Source organism: Microtus pennsylvanicus, chromosome 3 (genome assembly GCF_037038515.1).
Source record: "Microtus pennsylvanicus isolate mMicPen1 chromosome 3, mMicPen1.hap1, whole genome shotgun sequence".
Taxonomy (NCBI): domain Eukaryota; kingdom Metazoa; phylum Chordata; class Mammalia; order Rodentia; family Cricetidae; genus Microtus; species Microtus pennsylvanicus.
Genome location: NC_134581.1, coordinates 138,358,817 through 138,376,267, shown reverse-complemented (window position 1 = coordinate 138,376,267; position 17,451 = coordinate 138,358,817). Strand labels below are relative to the sequence as shown.

At 48.5% G+C, this 17,451-nt stretch overlaps 1 long non-coding RNA gene across 2 annotated transcripts; it reads left to right on the top strand.

Annotated features, from left to right (window-relative positions):
• The first annotated feature begins 1,784 nt into the window (after positions 1 to 1,784).
• LOC142847352 (uncharacterized) lies at positions 1,785 to 16,652 on the top strand. Of its 2 annotated transcripts, XR_012910152.1 has the most exons (5): positions 1,785 to 1,959; positions 6,331 to 6,656; positions 9,609 to 9,828; positions 14,999 to 15,162; positions 15,960 to 16,652. It is a non-coding gene; the product is annotated as an uncharacterized LOC142847352 (long non-coding RNA). The 2 variants fall into 2 exon arrangements; XR_012910151.1 differs by having other exon boundaries at positions 14,999 to 16,652.
• Positions 16,653 to 17,451: the final 799 nt, after the last annotated feature.

Genomic DNA, 17,451 nt, shown 5'->3' with positions numbered 1-17,451 from the left:
TCCAGAGGCAGAGCAAGACAAGGATTTAGGCTCTTGTAGTTTACTGAGGAAGAATGCTTCAAGATAGATCTACAGGGAGAGAGGGATGTGGGACAGAGACGGGGAGATGTTTTCAGATATGGGTTACTGGGTGAACCACAGGATGTCCGGATAAATTTGTATTGCAAATAGACAATAATTTAAAAATTATAATCGTGACCCAAGTATTGCCCAGGACATACTCTAAAAATGTACTCATTGTTATCTGAAATACAAATTTTACTGGGAATTTTGTAGTTTCAAATGCTAAATTCTGTGACCCATCCCAGGTTGGTCAGTTTTTTTTTTTTTTTTTTGCCAAAACTGAAGGTGATCTGGGGATGTGGGACTTTTAGTGGTAAAATGGAATTTTAAGCTGACATTGTGTTGTATCTGGGGCAAGTCAGCCTTGCCGGGGACTTGCGGGAGCATAGAGGTGGTACTGACACTATAGAGGGTAAAGCTCCGTGAAGAGGTGAGCCTTTCTGAAGAGTGTACTCTGTGACATCGTCAGAGTATGGCGGGAGCTAGAGTTTGGTGTGGGAAGAGGTGGCACCCACCTCCTGAGAGCATTTCTCTGGAGGAACTGGGCAGCCGTGAGTCATGCAAGGCAAAGAGGGGGATACTGCTGCTGGGGATGGGTGCATGGGTGATTTCAGAGAGCACCCCAGAATCTGCAACACTCTATGTCCTTTCAGCCCAGAGCCCCACTCCACTGGAAGAAGTGGAAGCCAAGCCTCTTGTACCACCACCGCCACGGGCAGCTCTGAACCATCTGTTGCACGGTATCTGCGGCACAAGCCGGCATGGGATGGCTAGGTATTTACAAGGAGCGTGGAGAGCCAAGAGCGGGCAGATTATTCTCAAGCCGCAAGGAGAGCTAGCATTGATTAAACACTGGGAGTAGAACCTGAACCTGACCTCAAAAAGAGATGTGCAGGACCATGGTACAAACGGATGGGGGAGCAGAAAGTGGATGGTCAAAGTACCAAGTTCAAGGCCCAGAGAAGTCTTCCAAGAAGCAGTTCCATGGGACTTTAATTCCTCTCCATCATACCGGTCCCCTTGCAGGGTGAGCACAGGCCCTGCCTGGTGGTAGACTCAACTTCAGGGTGGGTTTTGTCTGCAGTTGCAAAGCACTGATGATTTGTTTTCTGACAGAAGCCAAGGCTTTGAAAAACTGCTGGCGGCCCCGCTGACCTGGGAATGCCCGGGCACCTGGGGAACGTCCCAGGCTCCCGGCGGGGGAGGCCCTGCTACTGGGTCCTGGCCACCATCCATGGGAAGACAAGCTTCCTTCTCACCTTTCCAGCATATCCTGAAACCAGAAGCCTCATGACACCAGCTCTTCTTTCAGGGCTCTGGGATTTCTGCTCTGGCTGAGGCAGGACACCCACACTGCTGAGAAGTCACTGGGACAAAGATACAGGGGGGTCAGCTGGGGAGAGTACGGGGCTTATCCGAAATCAGTGTCCCCATTTCTAGGCTGAATACAGCTCATCACTGCTAAGGGTTTCAGGGCTATGATGCCTCTATTTTAACCACTTCCTTGCTGTAAACATTTGGGCGGGTCCCTCGGCTTTTTGAGCCCTCGTTTGTTATCCGTACTAATGACAGAAACATCAGCATGGATGGCTCGCTGCCTGTTGCATCTGCCAGCACAGAAAGGAGTACACGTGGGGACACGGCTCAGCGCATGAAGTGCTTGCTTTGCTCTCCCCAGCATCCATATAAAAAGCAAGGCTTGGTGGCAGGTACCTGTAACCCCAGTGCTGGGGGGTGGCACAGAGACAAGTGGATCCCCGAGGGGTCCTGGCCAGTCAGTCTGGCAACAAGGATGATCTCCAAGTTTAATAAGAGCAGCTGTTTTAAAAAATAAAAGAAGAGCTGTAGAGGAGGATGCCCGATGCTGACTTCCGGTCTTCACATGCACACGTGTGGGTGAGTACACCCAAACACCCCTACACACACTCACACGTATTTTCGTTCCAACACTGCTGCAAGTCATTAAGGGGCAGGCAGGCAATAGTACTAGTATCTTCATAATATTTTCCTGTTTGAGAATTTTGTACATGCATACAATGCCTTTTTATCAAATCCACTCCGCCTGCAAGCCCTCCACCTCTTCCCTTATCTCCTCGAATCTCCATTTTAGGCAAGAAGAGATGAAATGAAATGCAAGCAGCATGGCTTGTCCTAGTGTTACAGCTGCTGGGTTCTGGACTCGAGGACACTAGCAGATAGCATCTCTTATCGGCGTCTCCAGGAAATGTCTGAGCCTGCATCAGCAGTTTTAAAGTCTTGATTTTGGGCACTCTGGGGGCATTTGGTTTCCACATGTTTTCTGGCACCTATGGAACCCAGCTGGGAGGGGTGTGGGGGGGCAGGAAGCCCTAGCATTGGTCCTGAATTCGGTCTCCACAACAGCCCAGGCCTTTTGCTTTCAGCAATGTAATCTGGGCATTTTACACTGAAGCCACAGACTTACGAGGGGCGCAAGACTCAACCCCAAGGGTTTTTCCTCTGGGACCCGAGGGTCTGCCAGGCTTCCTACGTGTGCTCTTGGATTCTCCTGGGACCTTATCTCACATCTGCCACTGCTCACCATCTGGGGGGAGTTGACCCAAAAATGCTACCAGGGTACCAAGGTGGAAAAGGTGGCTCCAGGTTGGGGACAGAGACAGGGAGGGGAGTAGAACAAACACACTGCTCACTGGGATGGAGTGGAAGGTGTGTGACCTGGGGCCAGCTTGCAGTTTGTACCCAGAGATTTCAGCCTCAGCATAGCCAGCTAAATGACTTAGGAAGAGTTACTGGGCCTCTGGGTGGGCTCAGGGTGCCCCACTTGAAACTTGGGTGCAGGCGGGGCTACTCCAAAGCACCATTGAAGCAGTTCAGGTGTCCATAGTGCCCTTCAGGGCTTGACCGCTGAAGGTGATCTCTCTTCCTATAGTGATTCACACCGCAAGAAAGCAAGAAATGCTTCTTGATCTTAGGGAGATCTGATCAAATGAGCTTTTAAAAGGTGGCTGGCCCCGTGAATGACAACCCAACTAGCTTATTTTCTTCTGACCTTGTTAACTATCTCTTCCCTGAGTACACATACATACATACACACACACACACTTGAGCACACACAAACACACAGTAGATACACACATATGTGCACACATACACACAGAGAAAGAGACAGAGGCAGAGACAGACAGACAGACACACACACACGAGAGAGAGAGAGAGAGAGAGAGAGAGAGAGAGAGAGAGAGAGAGAGAGAGAGAGAGAACTGGAGTATAGCACAAAAATCTAGCCAGTGACAGCTTGGTGGACCCATCCATGTTCAGCATGGAGACGACAGGCCGCCACGACGCTCCCGGAGGCTGTAGCCTGTACGCAGCCTCCAGCAGACACTGACAGCCGACTACAGACCCACCGACCAAGACTTTGGCCACACTGGTCTTGTTTTCCATGAGGACCATGACTTGGGTGTTCCCTGAAGAACTGTGGCAACACAGCCTGCCAAAGACTTTAGTGTGATTTCCTCTGGGGAAAGGAGAGGAAGGAAACTGGAAAGCGGAAGAAAGAAGAAAGGAAAGAAAGCAACGGGGAGAAGAAGGGAAGAAATGAGAGAAGGAGAGAGAACTGGTATAAGTGTGAAATCAGAATAACAGGATAGGGCTGGTGAGGCGCATGTGAACAGAGTCTGACGTGGGCAACCCCTACAAATAGACCTTCTGTTAAAAATAGCCTTTGTCTAAATGTGGAAGGGTGTAAATATAGTAGCGGTTTCAGCTTACTACGGAGCCGCCCCAGCTCCAAGTAACAGAGGCTTATTATAGGATGTGTGCGTCAGCAGCAAGGGGAGGGCTGGGGCAGGGAAGGGAGGGCAGGGACTGAGGGGCAGCAGGGCTGGCCGGGGTACAGTACCTGAAGCTGGCCTGGGTTAGCCAGTACTACGGCTCTGGTGCCGGGACTCCATGGGCTTCGGAAATGCTTCTCTGGGGTCTGCGGGTTGGAGAGCTGAGGGCAAAAAACCAGTCCAAGTCAGGAAGGCCAGGAGGCAGGCAGGCAGCAAGGAACGGCTGGTCTGAAAGACTCTGGCCAGGATTGTCTCGGACATGCACCCTGCTTGCTTTCCTGCCTGAGTCACTAGCTATGTCTACCAGACAGCTGGCTACTGCTCCTGGACATGGAAGTAGCATGTTCTCTGAGAACATCTCCCTGCCTCAAACACCAGCCTTTAGACAGCAGCCTAAAGACAAGCCAGATTCTTGGGTCTTGAGTGCAGGAGGACAAAATGCCTAAATCCTCTGAAAAGTACTTCCCCCACTCCCAAATTTGATTCACACCTTGGTGAAAAGTTTGAGGTTTCAGCTGGAGACTAAGTTGTGCCTCGGCTATGTAGTGAATTTGTGGCCACCCTGGCCTACATGAGAGAGACCCTGTCTCAAACCAAACCAAACAGTGCCATCCAGAGTGCCTTGGGTGAGGGAGCTTGCCATGCAAGCTTGGTGACCTAAGCTGGGGTCCCAGAACTCATGTCAATATGAAAGGAGCATGTGCGCTCCTGTACATATCATGGCACACACACACACACACACGCACACACACACACGCACTAAAAAAATTAAAACAGAAGTAAAACCTTGAGGTCCAGCATCCCAGTCCCCAGCCTCTGTGGGGCGCCATGTAGAGCTCCTGACTTGGACTGCTAGAGTTGCTGAGCCTGGACCAGCTCAGCGGCTCAGTGGGTAAAGATGCTTCCCGCCAAAGCCTGGCAACTTGAGTCCAATCTCAAGGATCTAAGAGGGAGAAGAGAAGTCACTAATGAAAGTTGTCCTCTGACCTTCACATACACCATAGTGTGCATGCACGTACACACACGCATGCACACGCTCACACACACACTCATACACACGCACACACACACTCACAAACACATGCACACACACGCATACACATGCATGCAAGCACACACATGCATACACTTGCATGCACACACATATACATGCACACACACATACACACATGTGCACATGCGCACACACATGCACACATGCACACACATATACATGCACACACATGCACATGCACACACATATACATGCACACGCACGTGCACACACACATATACATGCACACGCATACACATGTGCACATGCACATACATGCACACATGCACACACATACACATGCACACACACATGCACACGCACACACATGCACACATGCACACACATATACATGCACACACATACACACACGTGCACACGCACACACATGCACATACATGCACACACATGCACTCACACACGCACACACACGCATACACACATGCACATGCATGCACACATTAATTTTAGAAAGAGATCAAATTATTCAGTGAGCCCCCTTGTTCGCTCATCTCTCCATATATTCAGTCAAGGGCCAATTGCTGGTATGGGACCCAGGAAAGTGCTCCTGACTGTACATCACCTGTTTGACCTCTGCAGATCCCGTTATCTGCTAACTAATGCCACGTCTTTGTCCTACCTAGCATCTGTTCATACATACATCATACATGTACACACATAGCTGTAGTAATAAGAGCGGCGGGGCTGCGTCCCCGGCACCCCGGCCGCCTGGCTAGCTTATGCCCAAAATAACAACACACAAACTGTATTCATTTAAACACTGCTTGGCCCATTTCTATCTAGCCTCTTCTCGGCTAACTCTCGCACCTGGACTAGCCCATTTCTTATAATCTGTGTAGCCCACGAGGTGGCTTACCAGGGAGATTCTAGCCTATGTCCATCCTGGGTCGGAGCTTCATGGCGTGCGTCTGGCCGGGCGAGGGGAGCATGGCATCTCTGAGCTCACTTCCTCTTCCTCCCAGCATTCTGTTCTGTTTACTCCTCCCACCTATGTTTTAACCTATCAGGGCCAAGCAGTTTCTTTATTGTTTAACCAATGAAATCAACAGATTGATATATGACACTCCCACATCACATAGCCCAATACAGATAGTAACATACACACCAACATTTTCCATTCCAGCCATCACCTCCACCCCTGGATTTGCTCCCCACCATGATCTTGCTCCCATTGGGTCCCTTCATTTGTCCTTCCCTTTCCTGTAGCCTTGGCCTTACCCCTGGGATCTATGGTAAGGCCTGCCTCTTTCAGGTGGCTTTGGGCTTTTACTTAGATTGACTGGGGCTCGGGTGCTGCCCCCTCAAGCCAGACTGGTAAGCACAGAGATTTAGCTCTGGTCTGGGACTGAATACTGGCTCCTTCATCTTGTCCCATCTTCCCCTTTACCCACTCTACTACAGCAGAGCTTTGGAGATGAGCCAGACGGCAGCTCCGCGCGCTCCACCTGCCACACGGCCCCCCAAGGATGTCCTAGAAAACACCTGCCACCTCTCTACCTTAACAGCTCAAGATCTCCAGACACTTCTGATTCCCAGGTCCCTTGTGGGCACACGACGGTTTTCGTCCCCCAAATTCTTAAAAAGAAAAAGAAAAAAAAAGAAAGAAAGAAAGCCTGAATGGCAGTCGGGACTGGCAGGAGCTGGCCTCTTCATTGTGAAGGCATGAGACTGAAAAAGGAAATGGGAAGAAAGCAGATCAGCCGATAGCCATGCTGGAGCTTACCCAGGTAAGTCTACCTGCCCTGGCCCGGAGTGGCCCTGTCCTGAGCTTGGCTGCTCCTGCTGGCTTGTAACATTCAGCACAGTGAATGCAAGACCCGAAAAGTAGGCTTTGGGGCAGATGGTGTCTTCTGTCTAGAGAAACAGAACATGGTGGGGAGAGGGGGGGTTGAGGTGCCCAGAGCCCAGCTCCCACCTCTGTTCTGCTCCCCATTCATGCAGTAAACTCGAGTATGCCTCATCTCTTAGAGACTGGGCACTGCCGATCTTCCTGATCAGAGCCCAGATCAAATGGCAGACCTGGGCTTGACACACATGAATGGAGAAATTCTAAGACTTCCTTCAGACTAGGTTTTCAGGCTGCCAGGAAACAAGCAGACAAAAATGATTTACAAAAATCAAATCTTTTTCTTTTTTTTTATGTTTTAAAACAGTCTTTTCTCAATATACATACCAATCCCAGTTCCCTCTCCCTCCCCTCCTCCTGCTCTCCCTACCTTCCACCCACCCCATATCCACTCCTCAGAGAGGGTAAGGCTTCCCATGGGGGAATCAACAAAGTCTGGCACTTCACTTTGAGGCAGGATCAAGACCCTCCTACCTATATGTATGCTGAGTAAGGCATTCCTTCAAAGAGAATGGGCTCCAAGTAGCCAGTTCAAGCAGTAGGGATAAATCCTGGTGATACTGCCAGTGGCCCCACAGACTGCTCCAGCCACACAACTGTCATTCACAAGGACTAGTTTGGGCCCATGCAGGTTCTCCTGCTGTCTGTCCAGAGTCAGCGAGCTCCCACTAGCTCAGGTCAGCTGTTTCTGTGGGTATCCCCATCATAGTCTTGACTCCTTTGCTCAGATCATCGCTTCCCCCTCTCTTCGACTGGGCTCTGTGAGCTCAGCCCAGTGATAACTGTGTATCTTTGCATCTGCTTCCATCCGTTGCTTGATGAAGTTTCTATGATTAAGATAGTCATCAATCTGACTGCAGGGCAAGGCCAGTTCAGGCAGCCTCTCCACCATTGCATAGGGTCTTAGCTGGGGTCATCCTGTGAATTTCCCTAGTGCTAGGTTTCTTGCTAGTCTCATCATGACTCCCTCAGTCAAGATATCTCTTTCCTTGCTCTCCCTCTCTGTCCTTCCCCTATCTCAGCCATCCTACACCCTCATGTCCTCCTCTCCACTTCCCTTCTTCTCTCTCCCTCCCCTTCTGCTCTCCCTTCCCCACACGCTCCCAATTTTCTCAGGAGTTCTTGTCTATTTCTCCTTCCCAGGGGGATCCATGTATGTCTCTCTTAGGGTTCTCCTTGTTACTTAGTTTCTCTGGGGTCATGGGCTATCCTTTACTTTACATCTAATATCCATTTATGAGTGAGTACATGCCGTGTTTGCCTTACTAGGTCTGGATTACCTCCCTCAGGATGAACAAAATTCAAATCTTTTTTTTCTTTAAAAACTTTAATCTTCTATAATTATTCAAAGTGTGCCTCCTTTAAGAGATAAAAACTCAAATCTTGAGGGGAGATTATACAACACACACACAGAGATGGAGGGAGAGAAAGAAGAAAGGAGAGAGAGAGAACTCCTCCAAAACCAACCAAGTAATCAACCAAACAATACAAAAACCAAAAGCAAAAATATAATCAACCACCCCCCCACAAAAAAACAGAAGACAACAATTTCTATGAAGTAAAGTAAAAAAAAAAATTGCCATTGGACCGTGGATTCAGGAAAAGGCCAGACTGTCACTAGTGTGTACTAGAAGAATCCGAGAGACCCTGAAGTTTACACCACTGCATGTGATGTAGAGATGTTTACATCTAGGATCCTACATTTTTCTAGATGCCGTTATAGCATGAGATTTCTGTTTGAGAAGGTGGAGACTTCTGAGAGCCATGCCCTCTGCCAGTTATTAATCTACAATAAACTTACACTTTTCATGTGTGTTCCCATCCCCATCTCAGTCTTGTGTGTGCATGCACATGTATGTATTTTGTTTTTTGCAATGAATGGTCATATGAATAAGGTAGGGATCAGGTTTTGAAGTAAAATGCTTCTAGTTCAAAGCATGGCTTTGCTTGTGTCATCTGGGGGAAAAAGTCTGAGTTGTAAGGATGATGATACCTCCACAGTCACTTCCCAATTTACCTACCTATCTACTATCTTAAAGACAGCCAAGGATGTCAGGATGCTCTGTGTAAAACACTTAACGTGGCGGTCATACTATCACTATATGATATCAAAACAAGCGCACGCACACACACACATGCACACGCACACACACACACAGAAGTGCTGTCCTCTTATGCATATATGTCATGCATATCTCACAGGCACTAAACATGCTTGTCCACACATCCAAATACAGGTCACACTCACGCGTGCATCTTGGTTCTATAATCTCATCTAGCTGGGGAAACCTTGTTTGGCTGAGCTGGAGTGTTGAAGTCTTGCTGATTCGGAGTTCTATAATGTCCCTGGTCATAGACTTGTGGGTATGAATTACAGGCTTCTGAAGTGGCAACGTGGGTTTGTGGCCACATCCCTGTAGTGAACTAGGTAGGTCAAGTGGCCGGGAGAAGATGCCCTGGAGATGGGAACCTCAGTTGACTGAGAGCCCCCTAGGCTTGCACCCACAGGTGTGTTAAGATCACATTTCTACTGGCTGCTTCCAGCCAATCAGTGACTGAATGTGGCAGGGATACTAAGGCAAACTTAGTCTCTAAAAGACAGAGAATGTGTCTAAGAGGCCGTAATGGTCCAGTAACATTGGCAGCTTCACTGAATCTTTGTAGCCTGCAGACCCAGCTTTCTTTTATTTCTGTATCAGGTCAGATTTGTGCCATGTGTCATGTGTCCTGTCCTGGTCCCTCTCAAGTCTCTCTTCACATCGGGACAGGACTTTCCCAGGGGGACATCTTGGAATGCTTAATTCTGTGTTTCTGTCTGTTTTAATGCCATAAGGCAGCATGAATCCTAGTTCTTAGGAAGATACCGGATGAAATTTCCTGAGCACAAAGAAGAGAGCACAAAGAAGGGGAGCCCTCGTGTACCCCGACCATAATTGTCATACTGTTAGACCCTTCTCAACCACAGTGCCAGAAGTTCCAGGACATGCTGGAAAGGTGAAGGTGCAGGCCTGAAAAGCTCCGTGAACAGCTCAACGTCATGGGATTCGAAAGAGGTAGGGCCCGGTTAGGGACCCAGGTTTTCCTGATACCCCAATTGTCTGTCTGTCTTTCTGTCTGTCTGTCTCTCTGTGTGTGTGTGTGTGTGTGTGTTTTCCCTCCCTTCCCCTCTGTGTGTGTGTCTCTGACTCTCTCTGTCCCTCTCTATCTCTCTCTGTGTCTGTCTGTCCCTCTCTCTGCCAATCTCTCTGTATTTGTCCGTCTGTCTCTTTCTGTCTGCTTGTGCTGCCCACCAAATATCTTCTCAGTACCTCCTGCACGTATCTTTCGTCCATGAGTTCCCTAGGACAAGATGGCATTGCTCATCAGTCTGTTTCGTAGACGAGAAGCTGAGACTAGAGATAAGTCCAGCTGCCAAAGGTCTGGGCAGGATCCAACTCAGAGCCATATTGCTTAGTCTTGTTGCGCTACCTGAGCCTCTGCAAGAGATATTCAGGTTGCTTGCTGCTGTGGTCCATAATTCACAAGTCAGCTCTCTTTCTGGGAACAGAAGCCTTGGAGCAGTGAAAGGTCGAACTATGCCCAGCATCCAGGGGCTGGAGCCCAGTGTGAGGCTAGCGGGGAGGCCCGCTCACTCACCCATACTGGAAACCTAACACCAGCCTCCTTCCCTCTTGCTTGAAAGGGCTCTAGAGTTTCTGTGCTCACAATGCATCTCTTTGGAAGGCTGCCCTCCAAGGGTTGCCATGGTGACTATTTTGGTACTGCATGCTAGAAAAAGCTGAGGCACCTGCTGGTCACACCACCAAAACTTGTCTCTGAAAAATCAGCAGATGGCATTTGTCAGAAATTCCTGCTTCTTGATTAATTTGGGAAAAAGAAGAGTGTATGGCAGTGCCAATATCCTTTAACCCGACGGTCCATGCTGGTGTTGGGGGGACGACAGGGTGCAGCTGTGCGGAGACCCCATTCCGCTGACATGCCGAGTCACTTAGGTTTCCCATGGAGCCCAAGAAGTTTGGTAGTTTGGAGTCTAGTCAATGAAAAGAGGAAGACCATGATTTCGGTTCCATATTAAAGGGGGTTGGAATCTCAGGTTATTCTCTGGAAAAGCTACTTCTAGTAAATTCTATTGTAGCCTGTACTAACCTGAAACTCACCATATAGCCCAGACTGGCCTCAAACTCATGCAAACCCACTTGCTTGAGCCTCCCAAGTGCTGGGATTGAAGGCGTGGGCACAAGGCCTGATTCCCATGAGTTCTTAAATAGGCCTCAAATCGGGTTTAGATTTATTTAAATCTCACTTCTGCCACTTTCTAATTGTGGGACTAGCAATTTCCCCATCTCATGTGAACCCCAGTTTCCTCATGTATAAAGCAGGAATGGTACTCTTTAATCTCACGAGAAGTCACTAGAATCTCACCACACCTCAGCTTAGCCATAGGAGGACTGATCTCTGCATGAGTATTTGAATATCATTTTATAGCTGGGCTTAAGAAAACAATTTTGCAGTCAGCCTAACAGGGATACTATGATGGGTACTTCCTAGTGCCCAGGGTTCAGGGCAACTCTGTGATAACTGTCATCTTTCCAGGAACTTACCCCCGCCTCTCACATGTGACCGTCAGGCACCTGGTCACAGTTCCAGCTCCTATTGGTTCCCAGCCTCTTCTAGGACACTTTACTCTAGGCGTGGGCTGGCTCCTGAGGCATCACCCAGAACTACCTGTGGGGCAGGATCCACAAGGCTTCTGAAGATTCACTCCACTCTCACCAATGGGTTCTCTGTGGAAAGTGAGGACCAAATTCTCCACCAGCAATTTGTCCATATCGTGAACAAGGTAGATCAAGGCTGGCAAAACGTGGGCAGCTCTTCTCCCCTCCGTGACTGTCAGGCATTGCTAAACAATTTCAGCACCCTTCCTACTGGACTGGAGGGATTAAGACTCTTCTAGAAGACAGTGTCCAAGGCAGCTGAAATACAGGGGAAAAAATATCAAGGGATAGAAGTCAAGAACTCGCTTTTTAACTTTAACTAGTTAGTTGCCTTTAACTAGCTGTATGAGCTTGGGCGAATCCTGCCCCTCCCAGAGTTCAGGGTCCAAACTTGGAATGTGCTGAATTACTTCCTCCTAGTATTTCTTTAAATAATAAAATGTGAGATAAGAAGAGAAAAGAGAAATGGACACATTGGAATCGGACGAAACAACCAGAAGGAAAGGAACCCAAGAGACAGCACAAGAGACAGAAACCCACTTCCCCAGAACCCCACAAAAACACCAAACTGGAGGCTAAAAAAATATACACGAAGGACCTGGTATAGACCTGTGTAGGCCCTGTGCATGTTGCTTCAGTCTCTGTGAGTTCATATGAGCTTTGTTCATGCTAATTTAGAGGGTCCTGTTTCCTTGGTGTCCTCTGTCCCTATCTGCCTCCTCCTCTGCAGGGTTTCTTGAGCCCTGAGGGGAGGGAGTTAACAGAGTCATCCTATTCTGGGCTGAGTGTTCCAAGGTCTCTCACTTTCTCCCTAATGTCTGGCTGTGGGTCTCTGTATCTGTTCCCATCTGCTGCAGAAGGAAGCCTCTCTGATGATGGCTGAGCAAGGAAGCCGTCTGCTTCCCTGGCCAGAGTCTACTTCCGCCTAGTTTTAAGTCCCTGCAATCTTACCAGCCAGCCCACCACCCCCACCACATACACACATTCTCTCCCATCAGGTGGGCTCCCAACACCAAATGCAAGCTCTGATCCGTTCCTTTCCTGGGACTTGTCCAAGTGATCAGATTTTATCAAACATCCTGGGATGGCCGAGGGCCAAGTTAAACATGCTCAGATGGTTGGAATTACCAAATTGTAGCATTTTTGTGTGCAGAAAGCCACCTCGCAGCACGCTGAGCTGAAGCTGCCATAGGAAAGATGGTGAAAGCAGACCAAGAGAGCTTCAGGTCCTTCCTCGAGGTCACTCAGCAAGTTGTAAGTTGATCTGGTCCCTCGCTGGGGACCCAGCAGGTGTGAGGTCAGATGCTGCTAAACTTGAGAGGGGTCAAGAAGACCCTATCAAAAGGCAAGCCAGAGAAGATACTGAGCATGCTAACTCTCCTGGAGCCTAACAGCTGGGTTCTGTTGTGGGCATCACTGCACACTGCTCTGGAGGATGGTCAAACACTGTACTCAGTCTGCACATGACCTGAGGGGGAGATCTTGGATTCTTTCTGGGATTCATTGTCACCTGTAAGAAGAGGTGATTTCTGTGGACACTGGCTCTTACTGACCCTCAAGCCTGACTAAGCTGAAGGAAGCTCCAGCAGCAGCTGCCATCACTCCCCTGTAGATTGCCATTTCCCTGGTCTGCATCAGTGTCAGCATCAGCACCAACATCAATACCAGCATCAGCAACAGCATCAGCATCAGCATCAGCACCAGCATCAGCACCAGCATCAGTACCAACATCAGCATCAGCACCAGCATCAGCATCAGCACCAGCATCAGCACCAGCATTAGCATCAACATCAACATCAGCACCAGCACCAGCATCAGCATCAGTATGCATGAAGAAAGGTCCACAAACGACCTGACTCCATAGCCAGCGAGTTGAATGGTGGTGTGATGGTTAATCTTGATGGTCAACTCAACGGGATCTAGAATCCCCTAGGAGACAAATCTCTGGGCACATCTGTTCAGAGTTTTCTAAATGAAGTTCATGGAGCTAGGGAGAGTCACCCTAAATGTGGGTGGTATCATTCCATGGGCAGAAGTTCAGACTGTATGCGAAGGTGAAATGTTGGTGAGTGTCAGCCTGCATCTCTCTGCTTTCTGACTGGATGCATTCGCCTTGAGCTCCTGCTGCCATGCCTTCCCTGCCATGACGGACGGTGTTCCCTCAAGTTTAAGCCAAAAATAAGCCTTCTTTCCTCAAATTGCTTTTTGTCAGGTATGGTTCCAACAACAAGGGAAGTAATTAACACAAACGGCCTTCCATTGGAGGACGCACCATGTCCTAATCCCAGAACTTGTCACTCGTCCTCTGCTTGGAAAAGTGAGCTTTTACAGCTGTTTAATTAAGCGTTTTGGAAGGAAGAAAGCATTGTTTGATGGGCTCTTCATTTAGCTGTGTGTGGGGGGAGGGGTTGGGGGCGATGGGTTCAGCTGGAAGAGGAAGGCAGTGTGATGGTGGAAACAGACTTGGGGTGACAAGGCCACGTGCTTGAGAATGTCCTCATAGCCATAGGGAACCGACAGCAGCAAGGCAAGGTATTGTCTTCTGCAGCCCCCAGAGGTGGCACAGCACAGCACTGCTGATGTCTTGGTTGGGAACATCTGTCTTTAGAAGTGGGAAAAGACAAATTTCTGTTGTTTCTGCCCTTTAGTCATTACCAACCAAATGCATCTATGGATGAGTTTAATTTAAATTTTTTGCACTCCCAGGGTCAGTGGTGGTCTGTAGCTTGGTGTTTGTAGCTCCGTGTGGTTGTTCTGGGCCTAAAATATATTGACTTTGAGATGGGGTCGTAGGAGGCCTTTATTCTTAGCTGGCTACTTAATTTTTTTAAATTTTTTTTACCACAACACTAATTTTTTAATTTTAGTATACATAAATAGTTCCTTCAAAATATCCTTTCATGTCGAAAAAGTTAATAGTAGTTTCTCTTATTTTTAGAGGTTGTACTTAAAGAGATTCATCTTGATTTCATTGGGGTGAGTGGCTCAATTAATTTTCTCAGTGGGTTTACATTATAGAACATTCCAGCAAAGGTAAAGGCATGGACTAATAGAGATTTTAAATGAAATAAGTAAGCCTTTCACTTTCTCTTCCAAAGGACAATCCAGTGGCCCTCCAGCTCTCATAATTACTGAGAATTTCTGCAAGAACACAATATCTAGGATCATGCTTGGCTATCTATTGGTGATATAGTATCGAACGAAGTTAATTGTTTTTGGCTTTTCTGAAAAATACTATAATAGAACAAATAACACTAATCATATATTTTTCTTTTTTTAAAGTCATAGATATCTTTTTTTAAAAAGGTACCCTAAAACCAGATGTGGTTCATATCTTTATTCCCAGACACAGGGGTGGGGAGGCAGAAGAGTCACCATAAGCATGAGGGTGGCTGGCCTCTGAGTGGCTCTTTGACAGCCCTGAAGATTCTGAGAACCACTTAATATTCTTCCTTCCAATTAGCTTTCTGCTTAAACGGGCTAAGATAGATTCTATTCTTTCTGTTAGGAATCCTGATGCGTGTGCCGCACATCGAAAGGAAGCAAATGCTAACTGTTGACGCCACCTGGGAGACACTCGTATCTCCCCCTGCTTCTGGGCCAGGCTTGTCAAACTCACCACATCTGCACAGCACTGTAAGCGAATTGGGTCTGAGACCCCACAAAAGGGAGGTGAGTGTATGACGCCATGAAGACAGGGTCACAGTGCCTACGTGGGGAGGGACAAGACATTGAGGAGCTGTGGCTGCTGCCTGTGGTGGGCATAGGGTGTACGGATGCTTTCCAGCCCTTCTCCACTACTTACCCTCTGCCAGAGTTTAAGGCAGAGATTTTTCACTGACTCACCCAGGAACTCAGGTTTAAAACCCTACTGTGTTGCCTCCCAGGAGGCCTGTGTCCCACCACGGAAGGCTTGCACATGGCAATGAGAGTCGGGGCTCACTGATTTCAGAGAACCTTCATAGAAAATGGAAAGCCAAGGAGTCTGAATGAGTGGGAAGGAAACAAGAGACGCAAGAAGATACAAAGAACAGGGGCAGTGAGGGGGAACCTGGGACTGGGGACAACTCAGTTGGCAGAGGGCTTGCCTGGCGTGCATGAAGCTCCAGGTCCAATCCCAGAACCAGATAAACTGGGTGTGATTTACACCTGTAATCCCAGCACTTAGGAGGTAGAGTTGGGAGCCTCAGAGGTTTAGGATCAGCCTTGGCTACATTCTAAATTCAAGACCAGCCTGGGCTACCTGAGTCCGTTTTGCAAAAAAGAAAACAAACAAACAAAACAAACAAAAACCCAATGGGTTTGGTAAAACACTCGGAGCAGTCCCTCCCTACCAGCTCCACAGTTGCCTGAACTACCAGTCTGCCAGGGAACCAGAGAGGTGAGAGCTGCCGGCGGTAGGTGAGTGCCATTACTGACTCAGGCTACACCGGCAAGTCTCTGAGCCCGCTGTCCTTTCTTTCATGCAGGTCTGGTGTGTGCAGTCTTCTCTACGCTCTCATCAGGGTTGATTTTTGAGTTTGAAGTCTTGGGGAACGTTACGTTGGCAATATTAAACCATGGCTCCCAGGAGAAACTGGGTTAGTCTTCAGTGAGTGGGCACATTTCTGTCTGCTGTAGAGCGCACACTTCCCGCCTCAGGTGTGTGTTTCTGCTGCTAACCACCGTGTTTAATATTACTACCGGTTTATTGCGGTTGAGCTCACGGCCAACAGCACTGTAACTTACCGGAACAAAGCTCATCTTCTATGTGCATATTTTGCAAGGCCCATCACAGCTCCTTGAATTCTTTGACATGTGCTCGAAGGCCACTTAAAACAGTGAGCTCACGAACAAAAATTCACAAAATGTAAAACAAAACAAACCAACAAAAACCAAAAGCATGCTACTAACTAGACCACTAAAGGATACTTGAGCTGTAGCAAGAAGGTGGCATGGCCTTGATTGACCTTAGCTGGGGTCCTGTGAATTGGGTGTCTCTTTTTTTTTTTTTATTGAGAAAAGGAGAAAAAAAAACAAGTTTCCACCTCCTCCCAGCCTCCCATTTCCCTCCCCCTCCTCCCACCCTTCTCCTCCTCCCCCCACTCCTTTCCCCCTCCCTCTCCAGTCCAAAGAGCAGTCAGGGTTCCCTGCCCTGTGGTAAGTCCTAGGTCCTCCCCCCTCCGTCCATATCTAGGAAGGTGAACATCCAAACTGGCTAGGCTCCCACAAAGCCAGCACATTACGTAGGATCAAAACCCCGTGCCATTGTCCTTTGCGTCTCATCAGCCCTCATTGTTCGCCATGTTCAGAGAGTCCAGTTTTATCCCATGCTTTTTCAGTCACAGTCCAGCTGGCCTTGGTGAGCTCCCAGTAGATCAGCTCCACTGTCTCAGTGGGTGGGTGCACCCCTCGTGGTCCCAACTTCTTTGCTCATGTTCTCCCTCCTTCTGCTCCTCATTGGGACCTTGGGAGCTCAGTCCAGTGCTCCAGTGTGGGTCTCTGTCTCTATCTCCATCCATCACCAGATGAAGGTTCCGTCCTGATGGGATTCCTTAGCAACTCTGGGTGTCTCTTTTAAATTTTCACTGCTCTGCCCTGACTGCGGGTGACTATAAATGCACTCTGGGTGTTGATTTGGGGGTTACAATAATCCGAGAGTGCAGGCACATTTGCAGACATGAAATCTGTGAACTGTGAGGATCAGTTTTCTATCGATATAAACATACAGTGCTCACTCATGTCTTCGGGGGCTCGTCAGGATGACATTTACTGGCAGGTACATGGTCAGCTAGAAGATATTCTGCAGACTCAGGTGATGGTGGTGGTCTCGTCAGCCCAGAGGTCTCTCCTCAGTCAAGAGTGGCTTCTCTCGGTTAGCCTTGAGCCAGGGTGAAATGTTTACCGCAGAAACATACTTGTGCAGCTTTGTGAGTGGCCAGGATGGGACGGAAGGGAGGTCAGCCAGAAAGCTTGCTGGCT